At 43.4% G+C, this 23363-nt stretch overlaps 1 protein-coding gene across 1 annotated transcript in view; it reads right to left on the reverse strand.

Moving 5' to 3' along the window:
• The window catches only part of GRIK2 (glutamate ionotropic receptor kainate type subunit 2), a 1301067-nt gene extending 1287055 nt beyond the window's left edge, over positions 1 to 14012 (reverse strand). The window contains exon 1 of the mRNA XM_077289658.1: positions 13846 to 14012. The gene's annotated coding sequence lies outside the window, so the exon portion shown is untranslated. The remainder of the gene's footprint in view (positions 1 to 13845) is intronic.
• Between the last annotated feature and the right edge of the window lie 9351 nt (positions 14013 to 23363).

Raw genomic sequence — 23363 nt, forward strand, 5'->3', positions numbered from 1 at the left:
GCAGTGTCAGCACCTGCAGCTGTACCACCACCGATTGGTGGCTGCCTTATACCTCACAGACTGGCCATACTTCTCATGCATCACTAGGGGACACAGTAGCATATGTTCCCTGCACAGTGCGACTATGTGACCAAGGCCACTAAATTGGCTGAAACGTTTTGCTTGTCGCTACAAATCACTTGTTGCAAATAAAATTACACTATTAAGCATAAAACTTCATTTTTGACGAGTGCAGTATTTTTCGGAATCAGTAATCAAATACAAAGCATGGATTGAGATATAGATTGGTAATTATTCAGTACTATCACTGGTGATCCCTGTAATCTGACTGAGTCAAAACAGACAGCTACAACAGTTTTATCTTAAAAAATGATGTCATATGAGTTGGGTTATTTTTTCACATTTTAAGTTAAAGGGAATCTGCCAGCAGGTTTTAGGTACCTAATCTGAGAGCAGCCTGATCTATTTAAAGATAAACTGAATCCAACAATATAACCCTCAGTTTACACGGTGCAGTGGTTCTGACATAATCAGAGTTCTCAAATGTAGCATGAAACAGAGCTGAGAAAGCTATCCCCACCCCCACCAGGCTCTGTATGTATATTATGTATTGACAGCGAGCTGCATATCTCAGTAGGGGTGGCGTCGGACGTCTGCTCCTTTGCCAGCTAGACAAAGCAATAATAATGTCCTGGTGATAAACCCTTTACTGTGAGTAAATAACAGCATGCAGCTTAATAAGTGACACAACAGCAAATTTTATGTTTTATACCCTACCTTATGCTGCTCTCAGATTACATAGCAAAAATCTGCTAACATATTTTTTTTAATAGAAGCCTTGAATATTTTTAGGTGGCCATATGCTATGTTTCTACAATAAACACAAATTACAAACATTTTATTTAGAAATTATTTAGGCTTGAAATACAGTTAAGTCCATATATATTTGGACAGAGACAACATTTTTCCCAATTTTGGTTATAGACATTACCACAATGAATTTTAAACAAAACAATTCAGATGCAGTTGAAGTTCAGACTTTCAGCTTTCATTTGAGGGTATCCACATTAAAATTGGATGAAGGGTTTAGGAGTTTCAGCTCCTTAACATGTGCTGCCCTGTTCTTAAAGGGACCAAAAGTAATTGGACAGATTAAATAATTTTAAATAAAATGTTCTTTTTTAGTACTTGGTTGAAAACCCTTTGTTGGCAATGACTGCCTGAAGTCTTGCACTCATGGACATCACCAGACTCTGTGTTTCCTCCTTTTTGATGCTCTGCCAGGCCTTCACTGCAGTGGTTTTCAGTTGCTGTTTGTTTGTGGGCATTTCTGTCTGAAGTTTAGTCTTTAACAAGTGAAATGCATGCTCAATTGGGTTGAGATCAGGTGACTGACTTGGCCATTCAAGAATATTCCACTTCTTTGCTTTAATAAACTCCTGAGTTGCTTCGGCTTTATGTTTTGGCTCATTGTCCATCTGTAGTATGAAACGATGACCAATCAGTTTTGCTGCATTTGGCTGGATCTGAGCACACAGTATGGCTCTGAATACCTCAGAATTCATTCGCCGGCTTCTGTCCTGTGTCACATCATCAATAAACACTAGTGACCCAGTGCCACTGGCAGCCATGCATGCCCAAGCCATCACACTGCCTCCACCGTGTTTTACAGATGATGTGGTATGCTTTGGATCATGAGCTGTACCACGCCTTCACCATACTTTTCTCTTTCCATCATTCTGGTAGAGGTTGATCTTAGTTTCATCTGTCCAAAGAATGTTATTCCAGAACTGTGCTGGCTTTTTTAGATGTTTTTTAGCAAAGTCCAGTCTAGCCTTTTTATTCTTGATGCTTATGAGTGGCTTGCACCGTGCAGTGAACCCTCTGTATTTACTTTCATGCAGTCTTCTCTTTATGGTAGATTTGGATATTGATACGCCTACCTCCTGGAGAGTGTTGTTCACTTGGTTGGGTGTTGTGAAGGGGTTTCTCTTCACCATGGAGATTATTCTGCGATCATCCACCACTGTTATCTTTCGTGGGCGCCCAGGTCTTTTTGCATTGATGAGTTCACCAGTGCTTTCTTTCTTTCTCAGGATGTACCAAACTGTAGATTTTGCCACTCCTAATATTGTAGCAATTTCTTGGATAGGTTTTTTCTGTTTTCGCAGCTTAAGGATGGCCTGTTTCCCTGCATGGAGAGCTCCTTTGACCGCATGTTTACTTCACAGCAAAACCTTCCATATGCAAGCACCACACCTCAAATCATCTCCAGGACTTTTATCTGCTTAATTGAGAATGACATAATGAAGGGATTGCCCACACCTGTCCATGAAATAGCTTTGGAGTCAATTGTCCAATTACTTTTGGTCCCTTTAAAAACAGGGTGGCACATGTTAAGGAGCTGAAACTCCTAAACCCTTCATCCAATTATAATGTGGATACCCTCAAATGAAAGCTGAAAGTCTGAACTTCAACTGCATCTGAATTGTTTTGTTTAAAATTCATTGTGGTAATGTCTATAACCAAAATTGGGAAAAATGTTGTCTCTGTCCAAATATATATGGACTTAACTGTACATATGCTCATCACTGAATTCACTCTCTTTACCCTCTAAAGGACTTATTGCTAATGGAAATAAATTGCCATTCATATTTGCATGAATTGTAGGATTGTATTGGATACAGCAAAAACAGAAACAAAGAATCAGCGCTCCAACTGCAGTATAAAGCAATCCTCACCTGCAGTATTTTTGTAGAATTTTTTTTTCTACAGATAAGAAGGTGCGTTTCATAGTCCAATCAAAAGCTATGGGGTTTAAGAAACCTCATGCGCACACAGCTTTTTTTTGCGTGAATGAATTTGTGCAGTGTTTTTGAAAATCTGCAGCATGCCAATTCTTTCAGCATTTTTGCTGCATTTTTGGTGATTAAAACAAGCTTTATGTACATGTACTGCAGACAAATGACACATGTAATCAGCCTTAAAAAACGCAGCTTTGCTATAGTTTGTACACAATGCTTTTACTGGCAAGAGGGAAGGTTTTGCCAGCAGAAACAAAATGGTTCAAAAATGTCATACATATTCTATTTATCGCTCATAAAAACAATACAGTGTGACACTGTAGGGATTAGAAAGCCTTCTCACGTATCCTGAGCTTGAAAAGAAAACCTCATAGTCACAAAATACAGAATTGGAAGCTAGAGGTCTGAGTCACTTAATTTTTAAATAACCAGATCCCTGTTTAATAAGCCCCTTCAAGAGCTCCTGCGATCTGACAAAACATTGGATGGCACTTGGATTAATGTTATTTTATGAGGTCGTGCAAATGTCTGATTTTTTTTCTCAGACAGAGGAAAAAGTTGCAGCATTTCCGAGTTTGATACAATATTCAGAACATGCAAGTCAATGGAATCCGCATGGAAACTATTGGGCTGCACTCAGATGGTATCTGAGTGCAGTCCGATTTCCACAGCTGACAGAATGGAGAAGAAAGAGATATTTTTTTCGCCATCGTCTCATCATCCAAAAGCACACTATAATCACTGTTATGATCCCTAGTGGCTGAGGATCACAAATAGACCAGCAAGTGATTAAACTAAGGACGAGCTCTAGGGAGATGGTAACTGGACTGATCGCAAATCTGAACCTATTCAACACAACTAGAGGTAGCCGGTGAACGTGCCTAAAAAATTCCTAGACGTCTCGAGCCAGCCTGAGGAACTAGCTACCCCTAAAGAGAAAGAAAGACCTCGCTTGCCTCCAGAGAAATAATCCCCAAAGATATAGAAGCCCCCAACAAATATTAACGGTGAAGTAAGAAGAAGGCACATACATAGGGATGAAATCAGATTCAGCAAAAGAGGCCCACTAGTACTAGAAAGCAGAAAATAGAGCAGGGGTCTATGCGATCAATAAAAAAACCCTTACAAAATATCCATCCTGAGATTTCAAGAACCCACACACCAACTAACGGTGTGTGGGGAGAAACTCAGCCCACTAGAGCAACCAGCAAGTGAGGGCATTACATTTTAGCAAGCTGGAACAGAAAACATGATAAACACTGCTGATCAAAAAATGAGCAAACAAAACTTAGCTTGTCCTGGATGGACTGGGAGCAAGGTAGTCAGAAGGAATCTGAGTAGCACTGATTACATCAACAGCCGGCAACAAGTGGAAGTAAAACAGAGCTATATAGGAACCTCCCAGAGAATAACGAATCAGCTGATAGCCAGAGACCAGCAGGATAACAGACAAAGCCACCAGGGGGAGCCCAAAGCAAAAGTCACACCATACCACCAGTGACCACAAGAGGGAGCCTGAACACAGAGTTCACAACAGTACCCCCCCCTTGAGGAGGGGTCACCGAACCCTCATGAAAAACACCAGGGCGATCAGGATGAGCCACATGGAAGGCACGAACCAAATCGGCTGCATGAACATCAGAGGCGACAACCCAAGAATTATCCTCCTGACCATAGCCCTTCCATTTAACCAAATACTGGAGCCTCCATCTAGAAATACGAGAATCCAAGATCTTCTCCACCACGTATTCCAATTCTCCCTCAACCAGCACCGGGGCAGGAGGCTCAACCGGAGGAACCACAGGCACCACATACCTCCGCAACAACGAGCGATGGAACACATTATGAATAGCAAATGATGCTGGGAGGTCCAGACGAAATGACACAGGGCCAAGGACTTCCAGAATCTTATAAGGACCGATAAACCGAGGCTTGAACTTAGGAGAGGAGACCTTCATAGAAACGAAGCGAGAAGACAACCACACCAAGTCCCCAATGCGAAGTCGGGGACCCACACAGCGACGGCGGTTGGCAAAGAGCTGAGCCTTCTCTTGAGACAGCTTCAAATTGTCCACCACATGATTCCAAATCTGATACAACCTATCAACCACAACATCCACTCCAGGACAGTCAGAAGGCTCCACCTGACCCGAGGAAAAACGAGGATGAAACCCCGAATTACAAAAGAAAGGAGAAACCAAAGTAGCAGAACTAGCCCGATTATTAAGGGCAAACTCGGCCAACGGCAAAAAAGTGACCCAGTCGTCCTGATCAGCAGAAACAAAACATCTTAAATAAGTCTCCAAGGTCTGATTAGTTCGCTCGGTTTGGCCATTCGTCTGAGGATGGAAGGCCGACGAAAAAGACAAATCAATGCCCAATTTAGCACAAAAGGTCCGCCAAAATCTAGACACAAACTGGGATCCTCTGTCAGAAACAATGTTCTCAGGAATCCCATGCAAACGAACCACATTTTGAAAAAACAGTGGAACCAACTCGGAGGAGGAAGGCAACTTAGGCAAGGGCACCAAATGGACCATCTTAGAAAAACGATCACACACCACCCAGATGACAGACATTCTCTGAGAGACAGGGAGATCTGAAATAAAATCCATGGAAATGTGCGTCCAAGGCCTCTTTGGGACAGGCAAAGGTAACAGCAAACCACTGGCTCGAGAACAGCAAGGCTTAGCCCGAGCACAAATTCCACAAGACTGCACAAAGGAACGCACATCCCGCGACAAGGAAGGCCACCAAAAAGACCTGGCCACCAAGTCTCTGGTACCAAATATTCCAGGATGGCCCGCCAACACCGAAGAATGAACCTCGGAGATGACTCTGTTGGTCCATCTATCCGGGACAAACAGTCTCTCCGGTGGACAGCGATCAGGTCTATCCGCCTGAAACTCTTGCAGCACACGTCGCAAATCTGGGGAGATGGCAGACAAAATCAACCCTTCTCTAAGAATACCAGCCGGCTCTGAATCTCCAGGAGAGTCAGGCACAAAACTCCTAGAAAGAGCATCAGCCTTCACATTCTTCGAACCAGGCAGGTACGAAACCACGAAATCAAAACGAGAGAAAAACAACGACCAACGAGCCTGTCTGGGATTCAGCCGCTTGGCCGACTCGAGAAAAATCAAATTCTTGTGATCAGTCAAGACCACCACACGATGCTTAGCTCCCTCGAGCCAATGTCGCCACTCCTCAAATGCCCACTTCATAGCCAACAACTCCCGATTACCGACATCATAATTCCGCTCGGCAGGCGAAAACTTTCTTGAAAAGAAAGCACATGGCTTCATCACAGAGTCATCGGAGCTTCTCTGCGACAAAACAGCCCCCGCTCCAATCTCGGAAGCATCAACCTCCACCTGGAAGGGAAGTGAGACATCTGGCTGACATAAGACCGGAGCCGAAGAAAACCGGCGCTTCAGCTCCCGAAAGGCCTCCACAGCCACAGAGGACCAATTAGTCACATCAGAACCTTTCTTGGTCAAATCCGTCAAAGGCTTAACAACACCAGAAAAATTAGCTATGAAGCGACGGTAAAAATTAGCAAAACCCAAGAACTTCTGAAGACTCTTAACAGATGTAGGCTGCGTCCAGTCATGAATAGCCTGAACCTTGACCGGGTCCATCTCAATAGTAGAAGGAGAAAAAATGAAACCCAAAAAAGAAATCTTCTGGACTCCAAAAAGACATTTTGAGCCCTTCACAAATAAAGCATTGTCACGCAGGACCTGAAAGACCATCCTGACCTGCTTAACATGAGACTCCCAATCATCCGAAAAAAACAGAATAACATCCAGATACACAATCATAAACTTATCCAGATATTCACGGAAGATGTCGTGCATAAAGGACTGAAAGACTGAAGGAGCATTAGAAAGTCCAAAAGGCATCACCAGGTACTCAAAATGGCCTTCAGGCATATTAAATGCAGTTTTCCATTCATCACCCTGTTTTATACGCACAAGGTTATACGCACCACGAAGATCTATCTTGGTGAACCAACTAGACCTCCTAATGCGAGCAAACAAATCAGTTAACAATGGCAAAGGATACTGAAATTTAACCGTGATTTTATTCAAAAGGCGATAATCAATACAAGGTCTCAGGGAACCATCCTTCTTAGCCACAAAAAAGTATCCCGCACCAAGAGGGGAAGAGGACGGGCGAATATGTCCCTTCTCCAAAGACTCCTTTATATAACTCCGCATGGCAGCATGCTCCGGCACAGATAAATTGAAAAGTCGTCCCTTAGGAAACTTACTACCAGGAATCAAATTTATAGCACAATCACAGTTCCTATGAGGAAGTAGAGAATTGAGTTTGGGCTCCTCAAATACATCCTGGTAGTCTGACAAAAACGTAGGGACTTCAGAAGGAGTGGACGAAGCAATTGACACCACAGGAGCGTCACCATGAATTCCCTGACAACCCCAACTTGACAAAGACATAGCTTTCCAATCCAGGACTGGATTATGAGTCTGCAACCATGGTAGACCCAACACGACCATATCATGCAAATTATGCAATACAAGAAAGCGAATCACCTCCTGATGAACAGGAGTCATGCACATGGTCACTTGTGTCCAGTGCTGAGGTCTATTCGTAGCCAATGGCGTAGAGTCAATTCCCCTTAGTGGAATAGGGAATTTTAAAGGCTCCAAATCAAAACCACAGTGCCTGGCAAATGACCAATCCATCAGACTCAGGGCAGCACCTGAATCTACAAAGGCATTAACCGGGTAAGATGACAGGGAACAAATCAGGGTAACAGACAAAATGAACTTAGGCTGTAAAGTACCAATGGTGACAGATTTATCAACCTTTTTTTTGCGCTTAGAGCATGCTGAGATAACAGGAGCTGAGTCACCACAGTAAAAGCACAACCCATTTTGCCGTCTATAATTTTGCCGTTCACTTCTGGTCAGAATTCTGTCACATTGCATAGATTCAGGTGTCTGTTCAGAAGACACCGCCAAATGGTGCACAGGTTTGCGCTCCCGCAACAGCCGATCAATCTGAATGGCCACAGTCATTGACTCATTCAGACCTGCAGGCATAGGGAACCCCACCATGACATTCTTAATGGCTTCAGAAAGACCTTCTCTGAAATTTGCAGCCAGGGCACACTCATTCCACTGAGTAAGCACCGACCATTTCAGAAATTTCTGGCAGTACACCTCTGCTTCATCTTGCCCCTGCGAGAGGGCCAATAAGGCTTTTTCAGCCTGGTTCTCAAGATTAGGTTCCTCATAGAGCAATCCAAGGGCCAGAAAAAACGCATCCACACTGAGCAATGCAGGATCCCCTGGCGCCAATGCGAAGGCCCAATCTTGAGGGTCACCACGCAAAAAGGAAATGATAATCTTAACTTGCTGAACTGCATCACCAGAGGAACGAGGTTTCAAAGAATGAAACAACTTAGAATTGTTCTTAAAATTCAGGAACCTAGATCTATCTCCAGAAAACAACTCCGGAATAGGTATTCTAGGCTCAGACATAGGACTGTGAACAACAAAATCCTGAATACTTTGAACCCTAGCAGCAAGATGATCCAGACTGGAAGCCAAACTCTGGACATCCATGTCAGCAGCTGAACTCAGAGCCACACCAAGATTAAGAGGAGGAGAGAAGCTAGCACAGCAGCTAGACACACGGCAACAACAAGAAAAAAAAAAAATTCTCAAGGCTTCTTTTCTCCTGCTTCTGCCATGCAATTAACACTTTGCTGGCCGGCTGTACTGTTATGATCCCTAGTGGCTGAGGATCACAAATAGACCAGCAAGTGATTAAACTAAGGACGAGCTCTAGGGAGATGGTAACTGGACTGATCGCAAATCTGAACCTATCCAACACAACTAGAGGTAGCCGGTGAACGTGCCTAAAAAATTCCTAGACGTCTCGAGCCAGCCTGAGGAACTAGCTACCCCTAAAGAGAAAGAAAGACCTCGCTTGCCTCCAGAGAAATAATCCCCAAATATATAGAAGCCCCCAACAAATATTAACGGTGAAGTAAGAAGAAGGCACATACATAGGGATGAAATCAGATTCAGCAAAAGAGGCCCACTAGTACTAGAAAGCAGAAAATAGAGCAGGGGTCTATGCGATCAATAAAAAACCCTTACAAAATATCCATCCTGAGATTTCAAGAACCCACACACCAACTAACGGTGTGTGGGGAGAAACTCAGCCCACTAGAGCAACCAGCAAGCGAGGGCATTACATTTTAGCAAGCTGGAACAGAAAACATGATAAACACTGCTGATCAAAAAATGAGCAAACAAAACTTAGCTTGTCCTGGATGGACTGGGAGCAAGGTAGTCAGAAGGAATCTGAGTAGCACTGATTACATCGACAGCCGGCAACAAGTGGAAGTAAAACAGAGCTATATAGGAACCTCCCAGAGGATAACGAATCCAGCTGATAGCCAGAGACCAGCAGGATAACAGACAAAGCCACCAGGGGGAGCCCAAAGCAAAAGTCACACCATACCACCAGTGACCACAAGAGGGAGCCTGAACACAGAGTTCACAACAAATCACACTGTGATCAAACTCTGATGAGCGCCTGATCAGAGTGTGATTTGCATAATCGGATTTGAGAATATATGCTCGTGTGACTCTACAGGTCATTGCAGTTTGTATGCATTGAGCCCTTTCCACTTTGAGAAGATGCTGCCTGTGTTTCACAGCCGGCATCTGCTTGGAACAGCAGTAAATAGTTAGCTCTTATCACTTCTGTTTAACCCTATAGATGCCACTGTAGGTAGCACACTTCTGTACATTTTTGCAGTAGCTGTAAATGTTATTACAAGGCAATAAAAGAACGCTTGCAGCAACATTCGCTGCATTAGACCATATAAGGAGCTGTGTCACTTCCCAAGCGCTGTTCAGATACTGAACAGCTAAAAATGGAGCAAAATGGAGTCTATCATTGGACACAATTCAAAGTGATTTCATGAAGGCATTTAATCTGTGGGTTATTATGGGATGTCAGTAGTGATGAAGGAATCTGCTGACATTCGACATCTTTGGCTTATTCGAGAACCCTGCATATTTAGTATCTTCTGCTGCATGGCAGAAAATGCCGGGTAGTAGAAAAAAAGGTCCTACAAGATAACGAAGATGGCCCATTGCAGACCACACTGGTGACGAGTGGACTGAAGAAGATAACCAGACTCAAGCAGAGGTGCTTGGTACATAGATGAGGACAGGGTGAGTACAATTTGTTTAACCCCTTCCAATAATGAAAGCATTTGAAATATTTGGGTGGGGGGTTTACACATGCTAGATAAACGCATTTCACTCTATTCTTTGCAATGGATAAAATCCACTGTGAAAGACTACAGTAATAACATGTGGATTACAAAACACCCAGCATATCCTTCGTTCTGAGCAGATTTGTTTGCTGCGTGTTGGTGGAGATTTCACAATCCAATACAGTCCGATCTGTGTTCTATCGTACATTGCAGTTGATTTTCAGCGAACCTGGAAAAATCTGCAACAATTCAACAAATAAGAATGTGAACTAAGTCAATTTCTTAAATGTGAAGCTGTGACAATTGCAGCAGTATTTGTGTGTCTGCGTCTACCTTCTTCCTCCTCCTCTCCCCTCTAAAAAAACTTTATGAGCACCAGTCATTATCGCTTATCTGAGTTATGGGAAATTCTGTGTTCACTAAAGATAGATTTTACCTGTGAATAGTGTTGAGCATTCCGATGCTGCAAGTATCGGGTATCGGCCGATACTTGCTGTATCGGAATTCCGATACCGGGATTCCGATACTCTTGTGGTATCGGATATCGGGTATCGCAACAACATTAATGTTAAAATGTGTAAAAGAGAGAATTAAAATAAAAAATATCGCTATCCTCACCTCTCCGACGCAGCCGGGACTTCAGCGAGGGAACCGGCAGCGTTGTTTGTTTAAAATTCGCGCTATTACTTGGTTACGTGAATTCCCGGCTTGTGATTGGTCAGGTCGGCCATGTTGCCGGGACGCGGACCAATCACAGCAAGCCGTGACGAAATTACGTCACGGCTTGCTGTGATTGGTCCGCGTCCCGGCAATATGGCCGCCCTGACCAATCACAAGCCGTGACGTCACGGGAGGCTGGACACGCGCCCATTTTAAAATGAGCGCGTCCAGCCTCCCGGCTTGTGATTGGTTGACCGCGGCGCAACCAATCACAAGCCGTGACGTCACGGGAGGCTGGACACGCGCCCATTTTAAAATGAGCGCGTCCAGCCTCCCGGCTTGTGATTGGTTGACCGCGGCGCAACCAATCACAAGCCGTGACGTCACGGGAGGCTGGACACGCGCCCATTTTAAAATGAGCGCGTGTCCAGCCTCCCGTGACGTCACGGCTTGTGATTGGTCAGGGCGGCCATATTGCCGGGACGCGGACCAATCACAGCAAGCCGTGACGTAATTTCGTCACGGCTTGCTGTGATTGGTCCGCGTCCCGGCAACATGGCCGACCTGACCAATCACAAGCCGGGAATTCACGTAACCAAGTAATAGCGCGAATTTTAAACAAACAACGCTGCCGGTTCCCTCGCTGAAGTCCCGGCTGCGTCGGACAGGTGAGTATAGCGATATTTTTTATTTTAATTCTTTCTTTTACACATTTATATGGTTCCCAGGGCCTGAAGGAGAGTTTCCTCTCCTTCAGACCCTGGGAACCATCAGGAATACCGTCCGATACATGAGTCCCATTGACTTGCATTGGGATCGGGTATCGGTATCGGATTGGATTCCGATACTGTGACGGTATCGGCCGATACTTTCCGATACCGATACTTTCCGATATCGGAAAGTATCGCTCAACACTACCTGTGAATTGAGAAAATTGAAAATGAAAGATCAGTCCAGGAGGAAAAAGAAGCTGATTTCTCTGATAGGATACATTACAAAGTTCCTTCTCTTCATGAGTATTATTGATTCATGAAAAAAGTAAATGTTTTCAATTTAACAGAACATCTGCACTATACATATAACTGCATTTTATTCTGCAGCAGATGACTACGTTTTCACATACCCCATTTAGTTGTATAGAAACTTCTTTAGAAATTCCTGAAAGAAGTCTGCTAGGCACTAAATGGCCTCAGTCCACCTCCTTTTTATATGATTTTCCTTCATTTTAAGCCTATTATACATTTCAGTAATAAAAAAGCTTCACCATCTACCAAGCTAAAGCTAATCAAATGACAGATAAACCATACAAGGCCATACTGATTATATATATCAGTATATATATATATATATATATATATATATATATATATATATATATATATATAGTACAAAGCTTTGCATGAGAAGAATATTGGTGTAGAATTCACCTTCCTGCAAATTCAGCACAAAGCTGTTCACGCATGTGTAAACCATTGTTAGCTGAGATCAATACCACTCTTTAGGATCCATGAAGAGTTACAAGCTTAGAAACAATTTATGTAGTGAACTTTCAAAAAATGAGTTAATACAATCATCAATGTTCATTTATTTTATTATTATTTCATTTTTATCCGCCTATTGATTTTTTTTGGAGTTCCTGAAATTTTTATGTCATACTGACAGTATTTTTTAATGCAATTATGCAGAGATCTTACAGAATTATTTTTCCCAATTTTTGAGTTGTTTTTTTTTTTCACGCCAACTGCCATGCAAACTTCCACCATCGGCATTACATATGAACAAGAACAAACTGCATAAACGTGCTCGGTATATACATCATGTTCAATTTCAGCCATCAAAATGATGGCTGTACAAAAGTAACTGATTATAAAAATATTTGAAACGGTTACAAAGCATATAACTCGCAAACTCGTGGCAAATACTTGACATAGATACCATTTATCCATAAATAATATATATTTCCATGATATTAGTGTTGGAATCAATTTTCAGAGGTGTTCAGAAGGGCACAAGCGATAGTTACTTCAATGTGGTCTCAAATGCAAAAAAAAATCCAATAATCTCTTACTATTTCTAGATTATCACAAGCCTCAGTCTCATTTACTGTAAAACGTATGCAAAGTCTGGGATTTCCCATGCTCCGTATTAGCTCACTGTATTTCTGATTTATAACCTCGCCTCTGCCACATTGATGATTAATGGCAATTTAAGATGGTAATTAATGTTTTGCTGCTGAGAAATCTTACATTCTAATTAAAGATCTGTCCCTGACATGGATTTACTATTCTAGTTAACACCAGATCTCAAAGATGGAGACTTGGAAATTAACACTGCGCCTTTTAGGAATAGAATGAATGAACAACCTCTTATACGTAGGTTTATGCGATGTAATATCCGGTATGTGGCATAATATGCATTCGATTCGCAAACTAATAAGAGTTTAAAAAAAAATCTAATTTGACTAGAATTTTCCAAAAAGTTAAAATAAGAGGATTACTTGGATCAGCAACCTACAATAAAAATCTGACATAAGTGCAGCCTAGATAAAAGTGTTACTATCCGACATAGATCTAAATCATCACCTTCACTAGAGATAAATTAGGGATCATGAAGAAGACTTTTTTTTTTACTTTTTTCTGGAATAATTAAAATACTAACAGTGAAATGGCTGCTCACAGAGAACAAAAGACGGTATGTGGTGAACAGAAATAGTGGACTAAATAGAATGTACTCTTAGGCACGCTTTCACATGGAAACACAATGTAAGGCTACAGACCATTCATCAAGTTGAGAATACTGAGAACAGAGCTGGGGCTCTAGCTGTGGGAGTAAAGCAGATTTAACACCACACTGTTATACAAACTGATGGCTGAAAAGATTAGGGACTCCCTGGCTCCCTGTACAGTCAGGCATGGTGTCACCTGTGCCATGCAAAGCCTAAATGACATGCCAAGTGAGGTGGAAAAAAAGGAGGAGTCTTGGTGGCTAGCTTAAGTCCAGTAACTCCCTCCACCTTTTGTGTCTTAAGCAGACAGCATTTACAGGCAGTGCGCCATCAGCTACTCGGTCTCTATATATGTGTCTGACTAACAACCCTCCAGCACGTCTTACCTTACAAGTGTGGTCGTGTGAAGGCGTTCAGTCTGGATGTTGTGGAGGACGACCACATTAGCCAGGACCTAAGCACATCACAGTATGCTACATGGGAGAGAAAAGAAAAGACTTGAGATGTGAATAGACAGACACTCCCACTCTTACAAGCAATGCCCAGCACAAGTGAAGAAAAGGATATGCTTTAAGAGTTTAATGGGGAGCAATACTGGGGCAGATGGAGCCTATTGCTACATCAATGTACACTACTGATCTAAGCATGAGTGGGCTGGTTATCAGGGAATGGAAGAAACGAATATAAGAAATATCTATCACATATCTATCTATCTATCTATCTATCTATCTATCTATCTATCTATCTATCCCATATCTATCTATCGATCTATCTATCTATCTATCTATCTATCACATATCTATCTAACTATCTATCTATCTATCTATCTATCTATCTATCTATCTATCTATCTATCTATGAGTCCAAAAAACATTAGAGGCAGCACACCATTGAGAATTGAAGTTTTAAAGGTGCTAAATTTTAATAGCCGACAATTTGGCTCATGTAGAGCCTTTCTTGAGAATGGGCTATTAAAATTTAGCACCTTTAAAACTTCAAATCTCAATGGTGCGCTGCCTCTAATCTTTCTTGGACTCTTAGGAAAAGGTTTGGTATATGCCTGGGGGGCTTTGCACCCTATTTTTGTTTTTGTGCTGCTCTTAATTCTCCTTGTACCTATCTATCTATCTATCTATCTATCTATCTATCTATCTATCTATCTATCTATCTATCTATGTATCATCTATCTATCTATCTATCTATCACATATCTATCTATCTATCTATCTATCTATCATAGCCGACATTTTGGCCTTTCTTGAGAATGGGCTATTAAAATTTAGCACCTTTAAAACTTCAAATCTCAATGATGTGCTGCCTCTAATCTTTCTTGGACTCTTAGGAAAATATGGTATATGCCTGGGGGGCTTTGCACCCTATTTTTGTTTTTGTGCTGCTCTTAATTCTCCATCTATCTATCTATCTATCTATCTATCTATCTATCTATCTATCTATCTATCTATCTATCTATCTATCCCATATCTACTTTTATTATTATTATTATTATTATTATTATTATTATTTATTGTTATAGCGCCATTTATTCCATGGCGCTTTACATGTGAGGAGGGGTATACATAATAAAAACAAGTACAATAATCTTAAACAATACAAGTCATAACTGGTACAGGAGGAGAGAGGACCCTGCCCGTGAGGGCTCACAATCTACAAGGGATGGGTGAGAATACAGTAGGCGAGGGTAGAGCTGGTCATGCAGCGGTTTGGTCGTTCGGTGGTTACTGCAGGTTGTAGGCTTGTCGGAAGAGGTGGGTCTTCAGGCTCTTTTTTAAGGTTTCGATGGTAGGCGAGAGTCTGATGTGTTGTGGTAGAGGGTTCCAGAGTAGGGGTGATACACGAGAGAAATCTTGTATATGATTGTGGGAAGAGGAGATAAGAGGGGAATAGAGAAGGAGATCTTGTGAGGATCGGAGGTTGCGTGTAGGAAAGTACCGGGAGATGAGGTCACAGATGTAAGGAGGAGACAGGTTGTGGATGGCTTTGTACGTCATGGTTAGGGTTTTGTACTGGAGTCTCTGGGCAATGGGGAGCTAGTGAAGGGATTGTGTCATGATCTCAATGGCAAGAGAACATAGCATCAGCATATATAGGAACTAGCTCTTGGAAGATGGGAACTGAGCTGACCATGAACTAAACCTAACACACAACTAGCAGTGGCCGGGTAGCATGCCTACGTTGATTCTAGATGCCCAGCACCAGCCGGAGGACTAAATAATGCTAGCAGAGGAAAATATTAGTCCTAGCTCACCTCTAGAGAAATACCCCGAAAGGAGACAGAGGCCCCCCACATGTATTGGCGGTGAATTAAGATGAAATAACAAAACGTAGTATGAAAATAGGTTTAGCAAATTTGAGGTCCACTTACTACATAGCAGAAGACAGAAAGAACACTTTCATGGTCAGCTGAAAACCCTATCAAAACCCCATCCAGAAATTACTTTAAAACTCTGGCATTAACTCATAACACCAGAGTGGCAATTCCTGTTCACAAGAGCTTTCCAGACACAGTAACGAAACTACAGCTGTGAACTGGAACAAAAATGCAAAAACAAACATGGACAAGAGTCCAACTTATCTAGTAGTTGTCTAGGAGCAGGAACAAGCACAGAGAGGCTTCTGATAACATTGTTGACCGGCAAGCAACTAACAAAGCAGCAAGGTTATATAGCGACTCCCACATCTTGATGGGAACAGGTGAACAGAGAAGATGAAGACACCAGTTCAATTCCACCAGTAGCCACCGGGGGAGCCCAGAATCCAAATTCACAACAGTACCCCCCCCTCAAGGAGGGGGCACCGAACCCTCACCAGAACCACCAGGGCGATCAGGATGGGCCCTATGAAAGGCACGAACCAGATCAGAGGCATGAACATCAGATGCATTCACCCAAGAATTATCCTCCTGGCCGTATCCCTTCCACTTGACCAGATACTGGAGTCTCCGTCTGGAAACACGAGAGTCTAAGATTTTCTCCACAACGTACTCCAACTCACCCTCAACCAACACCGGAGCAGGAGGCTCAACGGAAGGCACAACCGGTACCTCATACCTGCGCAATAATGACCGATGAAAAACGTTATGAATAGAAAAGGATGCAGGGAGGTCCAAACGGAAGGAAACAGGGTTAAGAATCTCCAATATCTTATACGGGCCGATGAACCGAGGCTTAAACTTAGGAGAAGAGACCCTCATAGGGACAAAACGAGAAGACAACCACACCAAATCCCCAACACAAAGCCGAGGACCAACACGACGGTGGCGGTTGGTAAAAAGCTGAGTCTTCTCCTGGGACAACCTCAAATTGTCCACCACCTGCCCCCAGATCTGATGCAATCTCTCCACCACAGCATCCACTCCAGGACAATCCGAAGATTCCACCTGACCAGAGGAAAATCGAGGATGAAACCCCGAATTACAGAAAAACGGGGACACCAAAGTGGCAGAGCTGGCCCGATTATTGAGAGCGAACTCCGCCAATGGCAAAAAAGCAACCCAATCATCCTGGTCAGCAGACACAAAACACCTCAGATATGTCTCCAGGGTCTGATTAATCCGCTCGGTCTGGCCATTCGTCTGAGGATGGAAAGCGGACGAAAAAGATAAATCTATGCCCATCCTAGCACAGAATGCCCGCCAAAATCTAGACACGAATTGAGTCCCTCTGTCAGAAACGATATTCTCAGGAATACCATGCAAACGAACAACATTTTGAAAAAACAGAGGAACCAACTCGGAAGAAGAAGGCAACTTGGGCAGAGGAACCAAATGGACCATCTTAGAGAAACGGTCACACACCACCCAGATGACAGACATCTTCTGAGAAACAGGCAGATCTGAAATAAAATCCATCGAGATGTGCGTCCAAGGCCTCTTAGGAATAGGCAAGGGCAACAATAATCCACTAGCCCGAGAACAACAAGGCTTGGCCCGAGCACAAACGTCACAAGACTGCACAAAGCCTCGCACATCTCGTGACAGGGAAGGCCACCAGAAGGACCTTGCCACCAAATCCCTGGTACCAAAAATGCCAGGATGACCTGCCAACGCAGAAGAATGAACCTCAGAGATTACTCTACTGGTCCAATCATCAGGAACAAACAGTTTATCAGGTGGGCAACGATCAGGTCTATCCGCCTGAAACTCCTGCAAGGCCCGCCGCAGGTCTGGAGAAACGGCTGACAATACCACTCCATCCTTAAGGATACCTGTGGGCTCAGAGTTACCAGGCGAGTCAGGCTCAAAACTCCTAGAAAGGGCATCCGCCTTAACATTCTTAGAACCCGGTAGGTATGACACCACAAAATTAAACCGAGAGAAAAATAATGACCAGCGCGCCTGTCTAGGATTCAGGCGCCTGGCGGTCTCAAGATAAATCAAATTTTTGTGGTCCGTCAATACCACCACCTGATGTCTGGCCCCCTCAAGCCAATGGCGCCACTCCTCAAAAGCCCACTTCATGGCCAAAAGCTCCCGATTCCCAACATCATAATTCCGCTCAGCGGGCGAAAATTTACGGGAAAAGAAGGCACAAGGCCTCATCACGGAGCAGTCAGAACTTTTCTGCGACAACACTGCCCCAGCTCCGATCTCAGAAGCGTCGACCTCAACCTGAAAAGGTAGAGCAACATCAGGCTGACGCAACACAGGGGCAGAGGAAAAACGGCGCTTAAGCTCCCGAAAGGCCTCCACAGCATCAGGGGACCAATCAGCAACATCAGCACCCTTCTGGGTCAAATCGGTCAATGGCTTAGCAATATCCGAAAAACCAGCAATAAATCGACGATAAAAGTTAGCAAAGCCCAAAAATTTCTGAAGACTCTTAAGAGAAGAGGGCTGCGTCCAATCACAAATAGCTTGAACCTTGACAGGATCCATTTCAATGGAAGAGGGGGAAAAAATATATCCCAAAAAGGAAATCCTCTGTACCCCAAAAACACACTTAGAACCCTTCACACACAAAGAATTAGACCGCAAAACCTGAAAAACCCTCCTGACTTGCTGGACATGAGAGTCCCAGTCATCCGAAAAAATCAGAATATCATCCAGATACACAATCATAAATTTATCCAAATAATCGCGAAAAATATCATGCATAAAGGACTGGAAAACTGACGGAGCATTTGAAAGACCAAAAGGCATCACTAAATACTCAAAGTGGCCCTCGGGCGTATTAAATGCGGTTTTCCACTCATCCCCCTGCCTGATTCGCACCAAATTATACGCCCCACGAAGGTCAATCTTAGAGAACCACTTGGCCCCCTTTATGCGAGCAAACAAATCAGTCAGCAACGGCAATGGGTATTGATATTTAACAGTGATTTTATTCAAAAGCCGATAATCAATACATGGTCTCAAAGAGCCGTCTTTTTTTGACACAAAGAAAAAACCGGCTCCTAAGGGAGATGACGATGGACGAATATGTCCCTTTTCCAAGGACTCCTTTATATATTCTCGCATAGCAGCATGTTCAGGCACAGACAGATTAAATAAACGACCCTTTGGGTATTTACTACCCGGGATTAAATCTATGGCACAATCGCACTCTCGGTGCGGAGGTAACGAACCAAGCTTGGATTCTTCAAAGACGTCACGATAGTCAGACAGGAACTCAGGAATTTCAGAGGGAATAGATGATGAAATGGAAACCACAGGTACATCCCCATGAGCCCCCTTACATCCCCAGCTCAACACAGACATAACTCTCCAGTCGAGGACTGGGTTGTGAGATTGCAGCCAAGGCAATCCTAGCACCAAATCATCATGTAGATTATACAGCACCAGAAAGCGAATAATCTCCTGGTGATCCGGATTAATACGCATAGTTACTTGTGTCCAGTATTGTGGTTTATTATTAGCCAATGGGGTGGAGTCAATCCCCTTTAGAGGAATAGGAGTCTCCAAAGGCTCTAAATCATACCCACAGCGTTTGGCAAAGGACCAATCCATAAGACTCAAAGCGGCGCCAGAGTCGACATAGGCGTCCGTGGTAATAGATGACAAAGAGCAAATCAGGGTCACAGATAGAATAAACTTAGACGGTGAGGTGCAAATGGAAACAGATTTACCAAGCTTTTTAGTGCGTTTAGAGCATGCTGATATAACATGAGTAGAATCACCACAATAGAAACACAACCCATTTTTCCGTCTAAAATTCTGCCGCTCGCTTCGGGACAGAATTCTATCACACTGCATACTCTCTGGCGACTTCTCAGTGGACACCGCCAGATGGTGCACTGGTTTGCGCTCCCGCAAACGCCTATCGATCTGAATAGCCATTGTCATGGACTCATTCAGACCCGCAGGCACAGGGAACCCCACCATAACATCCTTAATGGCATCAGAGAGACCCTCTCTGAAAGTCGCCGCCAGGGCGCACTCATTCCACTGAGTAAGCACAGACCATTTACGGAATCTTTGGCAGTAAATTTCCGCTTCATCTTGCCCCTGAGATAGGGACATCAAAGTTTTTTCTGCCTGAAGCTCCAAATGAGGTTCGTCATAAAGCAACCCCAAGGCCAGAAAAAACGCATCCACATTGAGCAACGCAGGATCCCCTGGTGTCAATGAAAAAGCCCAGTCTTGAGGGTCGCCCCGGAGCAAGGAAATCACAATCCTGACCTGCTGTGCAGGGTCTCCGGCAGAGCGAGATTTCAGGGACAAAAATAATTTGCAATTATTTCGAAAATTCTGAAACCCAGATCTATTCCCCGAGAAAAATTCCGGCAAAGGAATTCTCGGCTCAGATACAGGTGCATGACAAACAAAATCTTGCAAATTTTGTACCTTCGTGGCGAGATTATTCAAACCTGCAGTTACACTCTGAAGATCCATTACAAACAGGTGGACACAGAGCCATTCAAGGGTTAAGAGGAGGTAAGAAGCAGCTAGACAGCAATTAAGGGCTAGGCAGCAAAACTCTGAAGGGAAAAAAAAAAAAAAATTTCCCTTAAACACTTCTCTATCTCCTGCTTCAGCCCAAACAATTAACACTTTGTGGGCCGGTCAAACTTTCATGATCTCAATGGCAAGAGAACATAGCATCAGCATATATAGGAACTAGCTCTTGGAAGATGGGAACTGAGCTGACCATGAACTAAACCTAACACACAACTAGCAGTGGCCGGGTAGCATGCCTACGTTGATTCTAGATGCCCAGCACCAGCCGGAGGACTAAATAATGCTAGCAGAGGAAAATATTAGTCCTAGCTCACCTCTAGAGAAATACCCCGAAAGGAGACAGAGGCCCCCCACATGTATTGGCGGTGAATTAAGATGAAATAACAAAACGTAGTATGAAAATAGGTTTAGCAAATTTGAGGTCCACTTACTACATAGCAGAAGACAGAAAGAACACTTTCATGGTCAGCTGAAAACCCTATCAAAACCCCATCCAGAAATTACTTTAAAACTCTGGCATTAACTCATAACACCAGAGTGGCAATTCCTGTTCACAAGAGCTTTCCAGACACAGTAACGAAACTACAGCTGTGAACTGGAACAAAAATGCAAAAACAAACATGGACAAGAGTCCAACTTATCTAGTAGTTGTCTAGGAGCAGGAACAAGCACAGAGAGGCTTCTGATAACATTGTTGACCGGCAAGCAACTAACAAAGCAGCAAGGTTATATAGCGACTCCCACATCTTGATGGGAACAGGTGAACAGAGAAGATGAAGACACCAGTTCAATTCCACCAGTAGCCACCGGGGGAGCCCAGAATCCAAATTCACAACAGGATTGACAGAGGGGAGAGGCCGGGGAATAGTGGGGGAACAGGTGGATTAATTGGGCAGCAGAGTTTAGAATAGATTGGAGGAGTGTGAGAGTGTTAGAGGGGAGGCCACAGAGCAGGAGGTTGCAGTAGTCAAGGCAAGAGATGATGAGGGCATGGACTAGGGTTTTTGCAGATTCTTGGTTGAGGAATGTACGGATTTGTGAAATATTTTTGAGTTGAAGTTGGCAGGAAGTGGAAAGGGCTTGGATATGTGGTTTGAAGGAGAGATCAGCATCAAGGATTACCCCGAGGCAGCGAGCTTGTGGGACTGGGGAGAGTGGGCAGCCATTTACTGTAATGGATAGGTTCGTTGGGGGGGTTGCGTGAGATGGGGGAATGATGATGAATTCTGTTTTGTCCATGTTAAGTTTCAGAAATCTAGCAGAGAAGAAGGATGAAATAGCGGATAGACATTGAGGGATTCTGGTTAGTAAGGAGGTGATATCTGGTCCAGAGATGTTGATCTGTGTGTCATCAGCATAGAGGTGATACTGAAAGCCATGAGATTCTATGAGCTGTCCCAGGCCAAAGGTGTAAATGGAGAAGAGCAGGGGCCCTAGGACTGAACCTTGTGGGACTCCGATAGATAGGGGGCTAGGTGAGGAGGTGGTATGTGAGTGGGAGATGCTGAATGTCCGGTCTGTTAGGTATGATGAGATCCAGGATAGGGTCAAGTCTGTGATGCCAACAAATGAGAGGGTCTGTAATAATAGGGAATGGTCCACTGTGTCAAAGGCAGCCGACAGGTCCAGGAGGAGGAGGACAGAGTAGTGTCACTTGCTCTTGGCGGTTAAGAGGTTATTGGTGACCTTAGTTAGGGCAGTTTCAGTGGAATGGTGTGACCGGAAGCCAGATTGTAAGCAGTCGAAGAGGGAATGCCAAGAGTGTGCAAAGCAGTCATCAAAGCAAAAGGTTGCTACTTTGAAGAACCAAGAATATAAGACATATTTTCAATTGTTTCACACTTTTTTGTATAGTATTTAATTCCACATGTGTTAATTCATAGTTTTGATGCCTTCAGTGTGAATGCACAATTTTCATAATCATGAAAATACAGAAACATCTTTAAATGAGAAGGTGTGTCCAAACTTTTGGTCTGTACAGTATATATATTTTTTTCCTAAAATACAAAGGAAATGTGTAATTTTAACTTTCAGCCACTTAGAGATCATTTCATCTTCAACTTTCTTAACTGTTCACACAATGACAGTAATTTTTACCATGGGTGCTTAAACTTTTACATGCCACTGCAAATCCCCATTGTTTTTTACTCTAATTAGCCTTAGGCTGGGGTCACACCTAACGTATGAAAAATTGGTCTGAGTCCCTTGGCCGAGAGTCGCACGAGTGTTCTCCGTATGGTCATCTGTGAGTAATCCATTTGCAATGCGATGATGCGATTTCCTCGCATCTATGTATCTGTATGACATTCATATGTCATGAGTATGGCTTGAACTTTCTCGCTGACATGCAAAATGGACAAAAAATGGATAAATGGCCTGAAATGAATTAAAACCTAATCAAGGACCCTATTATTGGCTCCTCAACAAGTTCCACCCTCCTATCTTTGCATTAGAGTCCGTGCTGGTGTTTTGGCATTGCTTCTTTGTGTCAAACATGTCGGAGAGGCTTACTTTCAACACATCTGAGAGGGTTATTTTCCACTGGATTTTGCACCAACATTCTGGTGAGCCTTACCCAGTGATTGAAGATCAGAGGAGGCGGAGATGAATGTGGGGACATCCACTTCTGAGGCGACGGCTGACTAAAGGGCATTTCCACCATCTGTATGCTTCACTGCACAGCCATCCTGACAAGTTCTACCAGTATTGTCAGATGTGCATGCCCACATTTGACATTCTTCTGGAGACTGTGCGCCCTATGATCACCTTCAAGGACACCAAGATGTGCAAGTGTATTTCCACAGAGGAGCGCCTCTTACTTACATTATGGTATGTATTCATCCTCTATATTCCGGCTTTTTTTGTTCTAAATACACTGTTCCCTTCCTTTTGTTTGAATTGTTTGTGCCCTTTTTTCTAGTTTAATGGATTAATTACTTTTTGCGTTTGACATTCCCTGCTGTTTGGAATTTATATATGTTCCCTAGGC

The sequence above is a fragment of the Ranitomeya variabilis genome, chromosome 2, assembly GCF_051348905.1.
Source record: "Ranitomeya variabilis isolate aRanVar5 chromosome 2, aRanVar5.hap1, whole genome shotgun sequence".
Lineage (NCBI taxonomy): Eukaryota > Metazoa > Chordata > Amphibia > Anura > Dendrobatidae > Ranitomeya > Ranitomeya variabilis.